The sequence below is a fragment of the Rattus norvegicus genome, chromosome 10 (genome assembly GCF_021556685.1).
Source record: "Rattus norvegicus strain SHRSP/BbbUtx chromosome 10, alternate assembly SHRSP_T2T, whole genome shotgun sequence".
NCBI lineage: Eukaryota > Metazoa > Chordata > Mammalia > Rodentia > Muridae > Rattus > Rattus norvegicus.
Window position 1 is genome coordinate 15,914,618 of NC_141543.1, and position 17,967 is coordinate 15,932,584.

The following is a 17,967-nucleotide window of genomic DNA, read 5'->3' on the forward strand; positions in this document are numbered from 1 at the left end:
AAGCCAGGCACTCACGCTCGTATGGGCTGATGGATTTAAGGCAAGACCTCAGGCAATAACAGTGTTGTTTAGAAGACGAATCTACTCATAAGCGCCCCTCTGTGACAAATGACGGACTTGGAGGCGACTCGCAAGGTCCAGGTGGGAGCGGCTTCAACTTAATTAAACTTTGAAAACATAATAGAACCCAAGGCAGTACATCAATTTCTGGGTCCCCCTATCAAAAAGCACATGATATCCTTAATAGGTCAGCCATATCTGATTCTTGGGACTGTAATAGATCATTAGCTGGCATGCACTATCCCAACAGCCCTTGATCTTGCTGGAGCCAAGGCCACCTCTGCCTCCTTTCTCCTTCTTCCATGTTTGTTTTGCCACTAGTCCATCCAGACACGGAGGGGGCCCTGACTGCTTCTGCTGACATGGCTTTGCAATGGGTCCTACCAATGCCCACCCTGATGCTTCTTGCTTCAGGTCTCTGAAATTCTGAAACCCTGGCATGTGGTTCATCAAATGCCATCCCTCTTTTTTCTTGAGACCAGGCTGAAACTGGCCAAGTAGGCTATGCTGGCTGGCCAAGGAGCCCGAGGAAACTGCACTGTTTCCAGAATCTGCCGCATTGGGATACTGATCGTGGACCATCGTGCTCAGATTTCTACATTTTAAATTATTTTTTGTGCATGAGGGGCAGGTATGTGCATGCCACAGCCCACATATAGAGGTCAAAGGACAACTTGCCAAAGTCAGTTCTCTCCCTCCACCACATAGCTTTTGGAATCAAACTCCCCAGACTTGATAGCCTTTGCCTGCTAAGTCAGGTACCTGGGTAGGTAAACCTTTGTCTGCTAAGCTATCTTGCTGGCCCACATACTCAGCTTTGTTATTTTTAACCAACATTTTGAGTTCCAAACCAAGTCCCTTTGTTTCCGAATCAAGCCTGTTGCCTGTGTAACATCTCCCCAGATCCCCAAACATCCTCAGGACCTAGGAAAGTCACAACACATGTAATCCAGAGCTCCATGACACCCTCAGCTCACAAGGAACCTCAAACACAAAATCCAAGAGCTCCTTTCCATCCAGATCAGCTGTTGAGTCAGAGAGACACTTCTCCCACCCACCACCTACTCCCATGTCAATGGCTCCCTGCTGAGGACCAGGCTGCCTAACAGTGCTGAGTCACTCAACTTTTAACTTTCACCTGTCTCACTTTTCAAGCATGTCTGGAGGTCACTTTTCTGAGCAGTGACTTCCTGCTTCCAAACAGGTACCCTTCCCAGGAATGCTTGAGGAAAACCAGTACAGTGGATATAGGCCAACAGGAAGGGAGGAAAGGACTTCGGGAAAGATGGAGACACAGGTGTGGGAGGAAAGGAAAGAAGGAGGAAGGGGGATGACAAACCACCCACAATGGGGAAAAAAAGGACAAAACCCAAAATAATTTGGCTCTGGGTCTGTATCATTCCAACTCCACTCTCAAAAAGTCCAATCAATCAATCAATCAATCAATCAATTAATAAATAAATAAATAAGGCATCAAACTTTTAGACCATTTCGTATCCTTCTCCAAGAACTTTGATTCACATTGGCAACTTTACAGATCTGACTGTGCATTTTGCCATTTCTATGTGATATTTGAATTTTTTTTCCTAGGAAGGAAAAATATCAGGTTGTTTTTAGTAAGAGCTTATACACACTGCTATATCTCAGTAAATCCTCATGAGGACCTGAAAAGGGGCCAGACGTGTGTCCCCCATCTTGCCAACACATGAGCAGATCCCACAGGGGACAATGATTGTCCTTATTCAGAAGCAAAGACCAGGGTTCACCCGGGACCCAGGCTCCCATGATTCTTAGCAGGTGGAGAGCAATCACTAAACAGCTATGAGATGCTTTTGTCTTTTAAAGTCAGAGAAAAGCAACATATTTCAGTTGTGATGACTGGGATTCAAGGCATTCCCTCTCAGAGCCTCCCATAACCTATGTGTGGCTGTCATAGCTCCAGACACCTCACTTCCAACAGACAACACTAAGATAGAAAGGCCTTTAGTTAAAGCCCAAGTGGTCCCTTGTTCCTGGCTGGGGACACTGGGCTAATAACTCACCTGTAAGGCAACCCAGCCTTATGAACTGTCAAGTAGGATTGCTACCTGCCTCCCCAGGATAAGGGTACTCTGACTTATTCCTTTAACTAGCGTGCCTGGCATGAGCCAGGGGTTAACTAGCAGTAATCTCTCCCACACATAGCGTAAGTACCCAGCCTCCTACTGCCCAATTATATCACTCTCATCTCCAACACTGCCTGATAAATTATAAGTGAGGACCTTTTTCAAAGCATTCCCAGCTGATCATGTCCTTTAAGCCAGTTTATGTTGAACACTGGCCTCTGGGGCTGCAAGATAAATCAGGTTGGGTTTTTTTCCTATTTGTAGGCGAACCCCAAAGAGGACACTGCTTAGCCCACAATGGTAAGATGTTTTTAATGCATGCACATTTGAAAGCCATGCCACATTTATTAATCCCTCATTGAAGTGAATGGCATCAAAGCCCACAGAAAAATCACACACACACACACACACACACACACACACACACACACACACACGAACAGCTATCCCTATGGCTCACCTGAAGACCCTGTGGCAGGTGACTGATAGGAAGGGGCAATATGATACCTAATGTGTAGTTTTCTTGCATGGATAAGTGTCTCACATCCCCCGAGACCCAGGAATGGCAGGTTCTAAATATCAGCCCTTGTACATAACAGCAGAGGGAAGGGGAAGACACTTATGAATCATATTCAGACTCAGGATAGGGGACTCCAGACAAACCTCAGATCACTCTCTCTCATCCAGATGAGGCTGTTATAAATCCTCAGACTCCCTGGACCTGTTTCTGTCCCAGGACCTTGTGCGTACTGTTAAGGATGCCTGATTTTCCCTCTGCCTTCTTTGTACAGTTAGACCATTTCATCCCATAGGTGTGAAATGTGTGAGTGTGTGTGTGTGTGTGTGTGTGTGTGTGTGCATGTGCACGCTTGTGTGCATACATATAGAGATAACAGAGGAACCTGGAGTGGTCCTCCTCAGCCTCCGTTCTCACCCACTTTTGTGTGAGACAGGGTCCCTTTCTTTCATCTTAAGATCAGTTATTCCTGGCCTGGTGGATAGTAAGCCCCAGGATTCCCCCATTCTGCCCCTCCTCACCTAGTACTAGATTACCAGAGCACACCATATCTGGTTGTTGGCCTGGGTGATGACGAGTGAACTTGGGATTTGTGTTTGCACTTAACACCTGCTTTTGCATTCCCCATCACTCTCGTGTGACTTTAGTGACCACATTGATGGTGACTTGAACTTTGTGCCTCCAGGTACCTCCAAGGCTGAGACTCATACACACAAGGGATGTGCTCAAACTCCAAGTGTGTGGGAGCCAGAAGCCCCTGCAAAAATCTCACATACAAATGAAAGAACCATACCAGAAATCCAGTGGCAGCCATCCCTCAGTCCCCACGTGCCCCCAGAACTAGGAGAGGCTGAAAAGAGTCCTAAAAGTCAATGGGAAGAAGAGATTCATCAGGGCAGGGGCAGGTGATAGCTCTAGATGCAGACAAGACCTTTTCTGGTGAGGCCTCCTTCCCCTCCTCCTCCCCTCCTCCTCTTCCCCCTCCTCCTCCTCCTCCTTCTCTTTCTCCCCCTCCTCCTCCCTCTCATCCTCCCCCCTTCTCCTCTTCTTCCTCTTCCTTCTCCCCTTCCCTCTCCCCCTCCCCTTCTCCTCTTCCCCTCTCCTTCCCTCTCCTTCTCCTTCTCCTTCCCTCTCCCCCTCCCCTTCTCCTCTTCCCCTCTCCTTCCCTCTCCTTCTCCTTCTCCTTCCCCTCCTCCTCCCCTCCTCCTCTTCCCCCTCCTCCTCCTCCTTCTCTTTCTCCCCCTCCTCCTCCCTCTCATCCTCCCCCTCCTTCTCCTCTTCTTCCTCTTCCTTCTCCCCTTCCCTCTCCCCCTCCCCTTCTCCTCTTCCCCTCTCCTTCCCTCTCCTTCTCCTTCTCCTTCCCCTCCTCCTCCCCTCCTCCTCTTCCCCCTCCTCCTCCTCCTTCTCTTTCTCCCCCTCCTCCTCCCTCTCATCCTCCCCCTCCTTCTCCTCTTCTTCCTCTTCCTTCTCCCCTTCCCTCTCCCCCTCCCCTTCTCCTCTTCCCCTCTCCTTCCCTCTCCTTCTCCTTCTCCTTTCCCTCCTCCTCCCCTCCTCCTCTTCCCCCTCCTCCTTCTCTTTCTCCCCCTCCTCCTCCCTCTCATCCTCCCCCTCCTTCTCCTCTTCCTTCTCCCCTTCCCTCTCCCCCTCCCCTTCTCCTCTTCCCCTCTCCTTCCCTCTCCTTCTCCTTCTCCTTTTCTCCTTCTCCTTCTCTCCTTCTCCTTCTCCTTCTCCTTCTCCTTCTCCTTCTCCTTCTCCTTCTCCTTCTCCTTCTCCTTCTCCTTCCAAACACCATCTGCAGTTAGTGGAGGAACCACTATCACCAAGCCCAGCTCGGCTTCCTGACAGCAGCTCCCATGCACACCACCCGCTCCAGGTTCTAGCACTTCTGAATCCTTCCTGCCCCTACCTGTTCTGTCCCAACCTAACGAGGCCCCTCTTCTTCAAGAGTCTACTGATAATCTCTTCATGAACTCAACCAGGTTCTTTTCAAACCAGGGCCTCCATCACACTAGGCAAGCACTCTTACCCTGAGCTATATCCCCCGTCCCCAGACTTCTTTTCACTTTGAACTTGCTCTATAGCCCGGGTTAGGCTTGTCCTTGGCAGCACTGGGCAGCAGTCACTCTGAGGCGAAAGAGCACAGGATTTGGCACTGATTGAGAGTGCGAGCTTCAGGGCCAGTCCACTCTGCTCTCCCTACCACCTCCTTCAAGGAAAGTGAGACAGGAAAGAATTCGGAGAGGGAGGAAGCTTTATCAATGTCACACAAGAACTCGGTGATGGAGTTCAAGTTCAAATTTGGATCCCTCTGCTGCCGGAGCCCACAATCTTGATCACCCATTAAAGCATCCCTTATCTGGTATTCATCCGGTGGCCGACAACAGCGGAGAATTGATGACAGTCGTGCTGTTTGGGATGTACCAGCATGCTGCCTCATCCCCACCTGAGAAGCAGCATGCACACAGGCTAACAGGCAGGCCTCGGCTGGATTGGATGGGGACCTAGAAAATATCATAGCACCTCCAACAGCCTTGCCCTTTCCAGGGCATTCCGCCTGCCTCCTGTTTACCAATTATCTGAGCAGCTCTGTATTGCAACAAGGCATAAATGGAGTAATGAATTGAGATGCAGGTTTCATAAAAGTGATTAACTGCTAAATTCCAGTTCAGCTAACAGTTCAATTATCCCATTTTGCATCTCGGCTTTCCAACCAATTCCGCATTCGCACAGCCCAATCACCGAGGCACCTACAGCCTCGGCATTACCATTAATTAAGCCATCGCTCTTCCCAGGAACCTGTCCTCCCTCACTCTCACATGAGATGGGCCTGCAAATCAGGGTGTGGAAGGGAGAGCTTTGAGTAGCAAATGTAATGATACTAGGATGGGGACTTACCTGAAGTGGGTTCAACGATCCCTACTGTGTGTGGTGAGGGCAGGAGGTGTTTGTGCCATCGCGAAGATGCGGAAGGCAGAGGGCAACTCTCGAGAAAGCGTTCTCTCCTTTCACTGTGGTTCCTGGGATGAAACTCGGGTCTTCGGGCTTGTGCAGCAAGTGCTTTGAACCAATGAGCCATCTCACTCGCCCAATACATACTTATCATTTTACTTTGTATTATTCAGCCACCCAGTGCCCTCTCCTCTCCTCCCTCCTGTCGGTCTCTTTCGTCCACACTAATGGTCCCTCTTTCTAATTTCATGCCATATGTATCTTATTACCTCCCCTTTCTACTTATGAAAGTACACACTCACACACACAGACACACACATACACAGGCAGACACATACACACACACAGACACATGCACATATACATACACAATACATACACACACATACATACACACATACGCACATACATACACACAGACACACACACACATACACACACAAACACATACACACATATATACACACACATACACACACACATACATACACACACATACACACACAAACACATACACACATATATACACACACATACACACACACATACATACACACACATACACACACAAACACATACACACATATATACACACACATACACACATACACACACATACACACATACACACACACATACACAAACACATACACACATATATACACACACATACACACATACACACATACATACATACACACACATACACACACAAACACATACACACATATATACACACACATACACACATACACACACATACACACATACACACATACACACATACATATGTATATGAGTAGCTACAAATCTGTATATAAATTTAGATCTATGTTCTTCATGTGAGAGAAGACATGCAGTCTCTGACTGGACCCCCAGGATGTCCTAGTCCACTCTTACTAAGCCAGCCCTAGATGCTCAAACCACAAGACTCAGTCTCCCCAAAGCAGCATTTGCTGCTCACATGCTCAGATGTTCTGAATTCAGCAATGGGTGGGGTTACCAGTGTCCCCAGCCCTCTGGAAGGCAGAACAGCACCAACTATACACTTACTGTTTGTCCAAGACAAGCAACTAGCCCCAGTCCAACTCCTGGGTCTCCCTCTGCTACCTGCTGGCTTGATTTTCCATAATGGCACGGCTAGGCTTGCCCACCATCTTGGCAGGGTGGAGGAATAGAGGTAAGTTTCAGATGGTATTTTTAATAAGAAAATAAAATTTGAATCATATCTTCCTATCTGTTGTGGATAGTCATTCATGTCTGCTCCCTCAATTTTGCTCATCAATGTATCGGTTTGAAAGAAACAATTACTGATATTGCGTGGACACTCTGTGGAGCCAGGCACTGCTTTAAACATGACATTCATGGCCACTCAGTCCTCAATGCTCTGTGAGTTTGTTTTATTGTTATCTATGTTCTCGAGGAAACTGACTACCAGAGAGCAGTTAACACAGGGTCACACAGCTATGAAGAAGATGACCTAGGACTCAAGGTCCAATCTCAAAACAATATTCCAAATGGTATATGCCTGATAGACAACTTCCTTAAATATTATTTTGGGACAAAATAAATGGGTGCATGCATGTATGAACAGATGAACAAATGTACCAGCAGGTGGATGATTGGATAGATGATGGATGGATGGATGGATGGATGATGGATGGATGGATGGATGGATGGATGGATGGATGATGGATGGATGATGAATGGATGGATGATGGATGGATGGATGGATGATGGATAGATGGATGATGGATGGATGGATGGATGGATGATGGATGGGTGGATGGATGGATGGATGGATGGATGGATGGATGGGTGGATGGATGGATAGATGGATGGATGGATGGATGGATGGATGGATGATGGATGGGATGGATGGATGATGGATGGGTGGATGGATGGATGGGTGGATGGATGGATAGATGGATGGGTGGGTGGATGGATGATGGATGGATGGATGATGGATGATGGATGGATGGGATGGATAGATGGATGGATGGATGGATGATGGATGGATGGATGGATGATGGATAGATGGATGATGGATGGATGGATGGATGGATGATGGATGGGTGGATGGATGGATGGATGGATGGATGGGTGGATGGATGGATGGATGGATGGATGGATGGATGGATGATGGATGGGATGGATGGATGATGGATGGGTGGATGGATGGATGGGTGGATGGATGGATAGATGGATGGGTGGGTGGATGGATGATGGATGGATGGATGGATGATGGATGGGATGGATGAATGGATGATGGATGGATGGATGGATGGATGGATGGATGGATGGATGGAATAGGTGGGATGGAATAGGTGGGATGGAATAGGTGGGATGGATGGATGGGTGGATGATGGATGGGTGGATGGATGGGTGGATGGATGGGTGGATGGATGGGTGGATAGATGAATAGATGGGAAAGTGTGATGGCCTTATTCCTTAAATGACCATTAATTGCATGAAAGCCTTATCCCATAAAACCCTTATGACCAGAAGATAATGTTCGCAGAGACATGTTTTTCTCCCAAAACTTAGATCTAACATGATACCGGTCCCTTATTTATTTCAAGCAATGTGACACTCCCAGGAGTTGCTGGGTGAGCATAGGCAGGGACAGGAGGTCTTCACATGCACCACCCACAGAGAAGAAAGCACCACAGAGAAGGTATCACAGAAGATGATACTAATCACACATCTTTTCCTAACACACAAGCCCCCCAGCACCTCCATGAAAATGCACAGACTGGGCCCACCAGCAGCATAGCTGTGACATAACACGAAGGTGCCACCCCCAAAATTCTTGATCATGAGGCTCCCTGGCCACGATGAAGCATAAGCAGCTCATCTTTGGGTGTCCTCTTCTCTGTGCTCCCATTATCTGGCAAAGTGAGGTCCAGGTACACAGGGGGCAGCTGCCCTGGCTGAGGGAGGGGAGAACCATGGTTACATTTTCCCTGCCAATACATGAGCTGTGCTCTCTGTCATTTGTAACTATGGCTGTGACCCAAGGCTCCTCTCTCCCTCCCACACCACCTCTTTAGCCTAAGAGATTTCAGTAGGGAGTGCCCTCTTATAAATGAGAAGACTTCCTGATCAGGGCCTCTTTTCCTCTCTGGAGCCTGATGAGGACCTGAGCAAGCACATATCAAGCATATGAACCTCCATGGCAGACTTTATGAAGACACATAGAGAACTGGCTCAGCGAGACCCAAGGACTACACGTCACCCAAGAAGACTGGACCTTAGCCTTCCTGCAAAGTCCATGTTTGGGCCACATAGTTCCTTGTTTGTGTAGCATAGATACTTCCAGCTCCAAACAGACAGGCAGAGAGCATGTGGGAAGCACTCTTAACACAGAGACATCCCTGTGCTTCTTAAACCCTCTATCAAGACTTTGATGTGTGCCATATTGAATTTCAGGAGGAACAGGAACCTGAAAGAAGACAAGGGCATCTGTTCTGAAGTCAAGCACAAGGTCACCCAAGGGTGAACTCTGTCTCCATAAGCATCTCTGTGACCAGTGAGCTTCAGCTGACTTTAAAGGTTTTCAAAAGACTTTGTGAACATCCACACAGAACATAATAGAGCCATGTACCTCTTCACCTGCTGATGGGCTGTATGTTCAGTGGTGATTCTGCACATTTATACATACAGTTCTATACATTTATATGATGTTCCACCGAGACATTTCTATTGGATTCCATGCATATAGAATCATATTTGTGTATGGTTTACATGTGTACGGTTCCATATATACATATATGTTTCTATGCATATAGCATGTGTGTATGTGTGTGTTGTTGTTGTTGTTGTTGTTGTTGTTGTTGTTTCAAAGGCTCTAACAAGTACTAGAAGATGGATGTTTATAATGTATATACACGGAACTATCATCATGTATACGTAATTATATGTCTGCACTGTACTAAGATAAAGATCCTATGTCTCATCAAAAGAGCATCACATGCCAAATAAAAGGTACAAGTTACAGCGAGATCACAAGAACTGGATGGTTCTAAGAACCTAGAAGACACTGTGATGTCACAACACAACACGTCATGGGAGTAGGGGAGCTGCTATAAGCAAAGCTCCTGCCCTTCGAGCCACACATCACCTGCACAGGGCTGGTTGCTGGGAACAGCAGCAAGCACCCTGGGCTGCTTTGCAGAGTCACTGTGCTGTGCTGTTACTGCTGTCTTAAAGTATATCCTTCTGTTTACTAAAGGAACGCTTACTGTGGAGCAGGCTCTAGCTCAGTCCTTAGATGCTTGCTTACCTTGCAAACACTAGGACATGAGTTGGATCCCCAGAGCCAATTTGGATACAAACCGAGCTTGGTGCTGTGTGCCCATAATCCCAGCCTTAGGGAGGCGGATCTCTGCTGCTCTGTAGCCCTAGATCCCAGGGAGAGTCCTGACTCAAAAAATAAGGTAGACATTGGCTTCTGTCCCACAGGTTTATACACACATGCACACACACATGCAGGCATACACATACACACACACACACACACACACATGCACACATGCACACACATACACACAAATAAGCACCTACATATGTACAAACATACCTGCACATACTTGCACAGAAAGAGTTCACTGACTGATTAAAGAAATAAAGATGTATGTCTAACATTTCATACAAAGATAACTTGAACTTCTCTGATCAGAACAGTTGGCTCCCTCACAACTGCTTCTAATTGAGTAGTTCCTGTTGCAGTCTGAGCAGCAGGAAGAGGGACATGAGGATGTCATGCAGATCCCTGCTTGGCTTGAACCTAGCAATTAACTGTTGGGATGACCATGGCAGGAGCCAAAGGCTCATTCAAGGTCATGGCTCAAGGAGGAGCCTCCGGGCAGGTCGACTCACACAGACGCACCCTCCTGCACTTGCTTCACTGATGTGTGACCTTGACTGCAACCCTGTCGACCTTGAGAGCTGCTTCTGGGTGCCAGGCTTGACTCTTACAGCCCCTCCCAAGCACCGGTTCCTCCTGACGGCTCCATTCCTGCCCCTTCTCTGTGACTCCTGCGTGAATAATGAGTTCTAAATATATTTTCTTGTTCTAAACCATTTTTCTTTTCCCATGCTAAATGACCAGGCTTGTGTATGTCAGCAGGAAAACGTGCCCTGCTTTTCCAAAGGCACACAGAGATAAGGCCACACAGACTTCCCAAGCGCCGGAAGGAGCGATATGTCGCTGACTCGAAGCTGGGAGTAGAAGTTCCTTCACTTCACAGCTTTGAGCAATTACTGCTCCAACCCCCAGCCTCCCAATTTTTTTTTTTGAAAAAAATGCAAGATAAAGAAGAAACGGCTATTAATTATTTAACACAAAAAGGCAGGGCCAAGTTGCTGGAAGAATTCTTCTCTTATTTCTGGGGCCTGTCAGCATCATCCACCGACACTGAGTTAAGCAGGTCCTGTTAGCCACAAAATCACCCAGCAAATGCCTCTCCCTCCCTGTAGGGAGCCAGGCACTGGCTTTTTTCCTATAGCCAGCACTGAGAAAGTGGGGATATGAAAGAGAGCACCAGACGTGGAAGGTTCCCTTCCCCCTCTGCTAGGTGTCTTCCTAGGACACTGGGACTTTCAGGGTGAGCTTGTTTTCTTTTCTTTCTTTCTTTCTTTCTTTCTTTCTTTCTATCTATCTATCTTTCTTTCTTTCTTTCTTCTTTATTTATTTATTTTTTCCTTTTTTATTGGGTATTTCTTATTTACATTTCAAATGTTATTCCCTTTCCCAGTTTCCTGTCCATCAGCCCCCTAACCCCTCCCCCTCCCCTTCTATAAAGGTGTTCCCCTCCCATCCACTCCCCTTATCCCCCCCCCCGACAATCACCTACACTGGGGGATCCAACCTTGGCAGGACCAAGGGCTTCTCCTTCCATTGGTGCCCAGCAAGGCCATCCTCTGTTACATATGCAGTTGGAGCCCAGGGTCAGTCCATGTATAGTCTTTGGGTAGTGGTTTAGTCTCTGGAAGCTCTGTTTGGTTGGCATTGTTGTTCTTATGGGGTTGTAAGACCCTTCAGCTCTTTCGGTCCTTTCTCTAATTCCTCCAACGGGGGGTCCCTTTCTCAGTTCAGTGGTTTCTTGCTAGCGTTCGCCTCTGTATTTGACATGTTCCACCTGTATCTCTCAGAAGAGATCTATATCCAGTTTCTGTCACCATGCACTTCTTAGCTTCATCCATCTTACCTAGTTTTGGTGTCTGTATATATATGGGCCACATGTGGGGCAGGCTCTGAATGGCCATTCCTTCAGTCTCTGCTCTAAACTTTGCCTCCCTATCCCCTCCAATGGATATTTTTGTTCCCCTTTTTAAGAAGGAGTAAAGCATCCACATTTTAGTCATCCTTCTTGAGTTCCATGTGATCTGTGCATTGCATCTTGGGTAATGTTAGCTTTTGGGCTAACATTCACTTGTCAGTGAGTGCATACCATGTGTGTTTTTCTGTTACCTCACTCAGGATGATAATTTCTAGTTCCATCCATTTGCCTATGAATTTCATGAAGTCATTGTTTTTGATAGCTGAGTAGTACTCCGTTGTGTAGATGTACCACATTTTCTGTATCCATTCCTCTGTTGAAGGGCATCTGGGTTCTCTCCAGCTTCTGGCTATTATAAATAAGGCTGCTATGAACACAGTGGAGCATGTGTCCTTGTTATATGTTGGAGCAGCTTTTGGGTATATGCCCAAGAAAGATACAGCTGGGTCCTCAGGTAGTACAATGTCCAATTTTCTGAGGAACCTCCAGACTGATTTCCAGAGAGGTTGTACCAGTTTGCAATGCCACCAACAATGGAGAAGTGTTCCTCTTTCTCCACATCCTCGCCCGCACCTGCTGTTGATCTTAGCAATTCTGACTGGTGTGAGGTGGAATCTCAGGGTTGTTTTGATTTGCATGTCCCTGATGACTAAGGATGTTGAACATTTCTTTAGGTGCTTCTCAATCATTTGATATTCCTCAGCTGTGAATTCTTTGTTTAGCTCTGTACCCCATTTTTAATAGGGTTTTTTGGCTCTCTGGAGTCTAACTTCTTGAATTATTTGTATATTTTAGATATTAGCCCTCTATCGGAGGTAGGATTGGTAAAGATCTTTTCCCAATCTGCTGGTTGCCATTTTATCCTAATGACAGTGTCCTTTGCAGTTTTATGAGGTCCCATTTGTCGATTCTTGATCTTAGAGTATAAGCCACTGGTGTTCCGTTCAGGAAATTTTCCCCAGTGTCCATGTGTTCGAGACTCTTTCCCACTTTTTCTTCTATTAGTCTGAGCCTATCTGGTTTGATGTGGAGGTCCTTGATCCACTTGGACTTAAGTTTTTTACAGGGTGATAGGAATGTATCAATTTGCATTCTTCTACATGCTGACCTCCAGTTGGCCAGCACCATTTGTTTAAAATGCTATCTTTTTTCCATTGGATGGTTTTGGCTCCTTTGTCAAAGATCAAGTGACCATAGGTGTGTGGGTTCATTTCTGGATCTTCAATTCTATTCCACTGATCTATCTGCTTGTCTCTGTACCCATACCCCAAAAGTTCCACCAGAGAACTACTAAGCCTGATAAACAACTTCAGCAAAGTGGTTGGGTATAAAATTAACTCAAGCAAATCAGTAGCCTTCCTCTACTCAAAGGATAAACAGGCTGAGAAAGAAATTAGGGAAATGACACCCTTCATAATAGTCTCAAATAGGGCTGGAGAGATGGCTCACCGATTAAGAGCACCAACTGCTCTTCCTGAGGTCCTGAGTTCAATTCTCAGCAACCACATGGTGGCTCACAACCATCTGTAATCAGATCTGATGCCCTCTTCTGGTGTGTCTAAAGACAGCAACAGTGTACTTAAATATAATAGATAAATAAATCTTTAAAAAAATAGTCTCAAATAATATAAAATACCTTGGTGTAACTTTAACCAAGCAAGTGAAAGATCTGTATGATAAGAACTTCAAGTTTCTGAAGAAAGAGATTGAAGAAGATCTCAAAATATGGAAAGACCTCCCATGCTCATGGATTGGCAGGATTAATATAGTAAAAATGGCCATTTTACCAAAAGCAATCTACAGATTCAATGCAATCCCCATCAAAATTCCAATTCAATTCTTCAGAGTTAGAATGAACAATTTGCAAGTTCATTTGGAATAACAAAAAACCCAGGATAGCAAAAACTATTCTCAACAATAAAAAGAACTTCTGGGGGAATCACCATCCCTCACCTCAAGCAGTATTACAGAGCAATAGTGAGCTTGTTTTCTTGAAAGCAAATAAAACATTGAACCTACTGGAAGCATGGCGTGCAGACCCTTTCCACATGTCAGGTAATTCTTCAAACATTAGATGGACCTAATGTCATTGTTATGACCTTCAGAGTGACAGACAAGGGGAATGGTGTTTGCAAAGGCCCTGTGGTGGAAGAGACATGTCCAGAGGTGTCAGGAAGCTTCGGAGGGCCGGATAGACAGCTCCCCAGCACTAAGTCTGGAACTTGCCTGGCATACACCATTCAAACAACCTCAAGCAAATTCCTTTAGCTCTCTGACTGGGCTTGGCAGGGCACCTGTCCAGGGAGCCAAGGAGAGCTAAGAATACTAATCTCCATTGTCAACCTGACAAGATCTAGAACCAACACCCAGGGAAACAAATCTCAGGGCATGTCTGTGAGGGATTTTCTACACTAGGTTAACCTCCACTAAGCATTCGTCTGAATAAAAAAGGGAGAGAATGCTCTCTGCTTCCTGACTGTGGACAGGGTGTGACCGGATGCCTTCTGCTCCCATCCCCGTGACCTGCCCCTAGGGTGATCCAGTAACTTCAAGACAGATCCCTCTTCTATGCCAATCCTCAAAGATTCAAATCTCTCATCCCATCTCCCCAGACTATGCACAGAACAGAGACCTATACTTGTTGTTAGTTTCTCTGAGAGACGTTCTTCCCTGTGTGGTGTTATCTGGATAGATCATGGCCCTAGCTTGAGTCTAAACATTCTGCCAGGCTAATAGTCTTCTCACTCCCTGCTTTCCCTCATACTACAGCTTAAGCCAGGAGACTACTAAAAAGGTCACTTTGAATTACAAAACGACAAGGGACATTCTGGTCACTCGCAGGCCTCCTCTCTGGACCGGGGAGGCTCCCTCAGCCTTCTGGAGGCCTACACTGGCAAGCTGACGGCTTGCCCATCAAAGCGTGTGTGTCTGTGTAGGAACTGGAGAACAGCTTGTCTCCACAGTCTAGTATAATTACCACTAAATGCTCCAGAAACTTGGCAGTTTTGAATTCCATCCCACCCATGACTGACGTTCCTAATTAATACTATTGTTTCTCTCCTCTGGCTGAATTCCCTGAACGCCAACATGCAGGGCATAGACTAAAAACAGACATTAAGGAAAATAACATCAGTGTTCGCCTCTAGCAGAAATGGATGCGGTGCTTCCACGAACGATGTGGGAAGGTCTCAGATTCCCATGCAGAAGAGACCCTTTTCGCCTGACTGCCTCTCTCCTCCCACGAGAGCCTGAGGGTCACCCCAGCTTTTCCCTCATGGCTCTCTATGGTGAGATTCCAGCCAGTCACTTGGGGGGAAGTGCACTCTGGACTTCTTTATTCTTCTGCTTTGCTTTTAAGTTCCAGCTCAAAACTTCCAAAGCAGACCCTGCAGTGCAGGGTACCCCTGGGAATGGCAACCACTGGGAACATTAAAAACAGGAAGTCCACCTTGAGCGAGAAGAGTCAGCTCACAGTCTGTTTCAGAAGCTTCTGGGGTGACTGTGAACCACAGCGGCCAGCATCTGCAGATGGATTTGTTTACTTTCTGGGGTTGCGTCCAACAGGGAATACACAGAAGCAGGGCCTAAGCAGGATAAAGATAGGATCATTGTCCACCCCCTATTGGGCTATTGGATCCCTTCCTTGGCCCCTCTGAGCCCTAGATCTTTCCACTGTCATGTGAATGATAACAATACAGTTATGACAAGGATGACTGCATCGCCATGAGAAAGTCATGTGGCTCCCGTGGACTCCAGCAGAGAGTAAATAGATGCTAACTTAATCTGGTCCTAGGCACAATTAACTCACTCTTGTTGGAGGGACACGTCTGAGATATGAGCTGTAGATTGGAATAACTCTAAGCACGTGTGGTTAAACAAGTAAGATAGAGTGTGTGACACCGCAATGTCATGACCTTGACACTGAGATCTCCTACTCTTGATTTTGAATGATACAAAACAACTTTACCCAGGGGTACAGGCCTCTCAGCCCAGATACTTTAAATGCAGTGAGTGGTCAAAAGGTGGAGATCATTTCGAGATAAAGAGCTTCTTGGGCAGCTGAGCGATCCCTCATCCCAAAATGAAAGGCAGAGGGCTGGAGATGCAGCTCCGTGAAAGAGCACTCACTAGAACCCACCAGCGAGAGGCAAGGGACATAGTGCAACGGATCCCTCGCCCGGCTTGCCGTGGGTCCTGAATTCCATCCCCATCACCGCAAGCATTAAAATAGAAACTTACGATTAAAACCAGATCCTGCAGCTTAAAGGGGGGAACACGTACAAGTGGCCGTGGGTTGGTTTCTTATCCCCTGATTATAGCAGGCTCTCACTCCACAGCACAGGCTGGGCTCAGACTTGATCCTCCTGCTTCAGGCAGCTGCGTGCTGTAGTCACAAGCGTACACCGCCACACTCAAGCCTTTACTTAACTCTCTCAGTCAGTGTTGCGCTCCCTGTGGGAAGCTGAAGGATGCTTCCACCCACCCAGCTTTTCCTTTCTTGCTCCCTTCTTACCTCGATCAATTGAAAGTTCTTCTATCCTCCAAGGGCACCTTCATTCATGTAGCGTGCATACACACAGATACACATAGATTAAAAGAACTAAAGGTACATAAAGGAAATCTAAAATGGAATTAATACTCATTCTACTGAGGTGAAGTAGATATCACACAGAATTAACCACGGGTGACAACTGAGGTGCTCAAACAGTAAGTGATTACCATCTCTATCTCACCCCAGAACATTCTTATCACCACCAACGAAGACACTGCACATACAAGTTCCTGCACCCAGAGAAGAACTGTGCTGTCACAGGACAACCCTGTGACTCTGATCTTCACACCATAACTTTTTGTCCTTATTTTTTATTTGTTTTGCTATTTGACACAAAGTCTCACTGTGTAGCCCAGGCTTAAACTCACAATCCTCCTGTCTCTGCCTCCCACGTGCTGGGCTGGCTGATATGTCACCATGCCTGGGCGCTTTACACCTCACTTTTGCAGTCAGGAGCCACATCTCCATCATGCTTTGATTTCCAAAAGTGAGCTCATGGACTGGCTTAGGTGACCAAATGGGTCTAAGCCTCATGTTCAGGAAGCACTCACTCTCCATGATGGGGGCTGATATTTCAAATCAAAAGTCACGGCTTGTGGCTGTCATTTCCTGAGGGCAGAGCCAGACACAGCACAAGGACTGTGCAGACCAATGCCTCCCCCTCCCGTGTCATCGGTGTATCTGACTTCCTTGGTGCTAGGGGAGGAAGCCTGTGCCCTGGATTATCAGTGAGTGATACTAGGACACATTTTGATTGGTTCAAGCTAGTTTTAGTTGTGAACCCTGCTGTTGTTGACCAACTATCACGTATGTGCTCAGACAATATCAACAGATTGGGGAAGGGCCCTTTCAATGTAAATTTTTGTAACCATGAAATGTGACCTATGCCAGCAATTCCAAGAATGCCATTTCTAACCAGACCACAGACATCCACATCCAGAGTGGTGAGGAAAGGTCAAGAAGCTTCAGAAGACCTGGAGAGAAGGCTCAGTCAGCGAAGCTCTTGCTTTGCAAGCACAAGAGTTCAGTCACCAGAGACCCTATAAAAATTGTGAGCATGGCTGTATGCATTTGTAATCCCAGCACAGAGGAGGCAGAGATAGGTAAATTCCCAGGGTAGCCAAATTGTGAGGTCTGGATTCGGAGAGACCCAGTTTCCAAGGAAATGGACTGCCTTCCTGAAACTGATACCCCAGATTCTCTTTGAAACTTCACATGAGCATGAGGTATACACACACACACACACACACACACACACACACACACACACACACACTTACTTCTTGGGTTGAAATAGGAATACCAGCAGCATCAAATGCTGAGAAGATGAACAGGTTTGCATGTCCAGCTACATCAGGTCACCAAGATAAGATTGAACAACCAAGTGTGTTAAACTAGATACAGGAAACCCAGATAGGAGGAAGGAGAGGAGGGACCTGTTGTCAGCAACCTGTCACACACACACAGGAAGAACAGTGACATCTTTATAGCAGTGGAGAA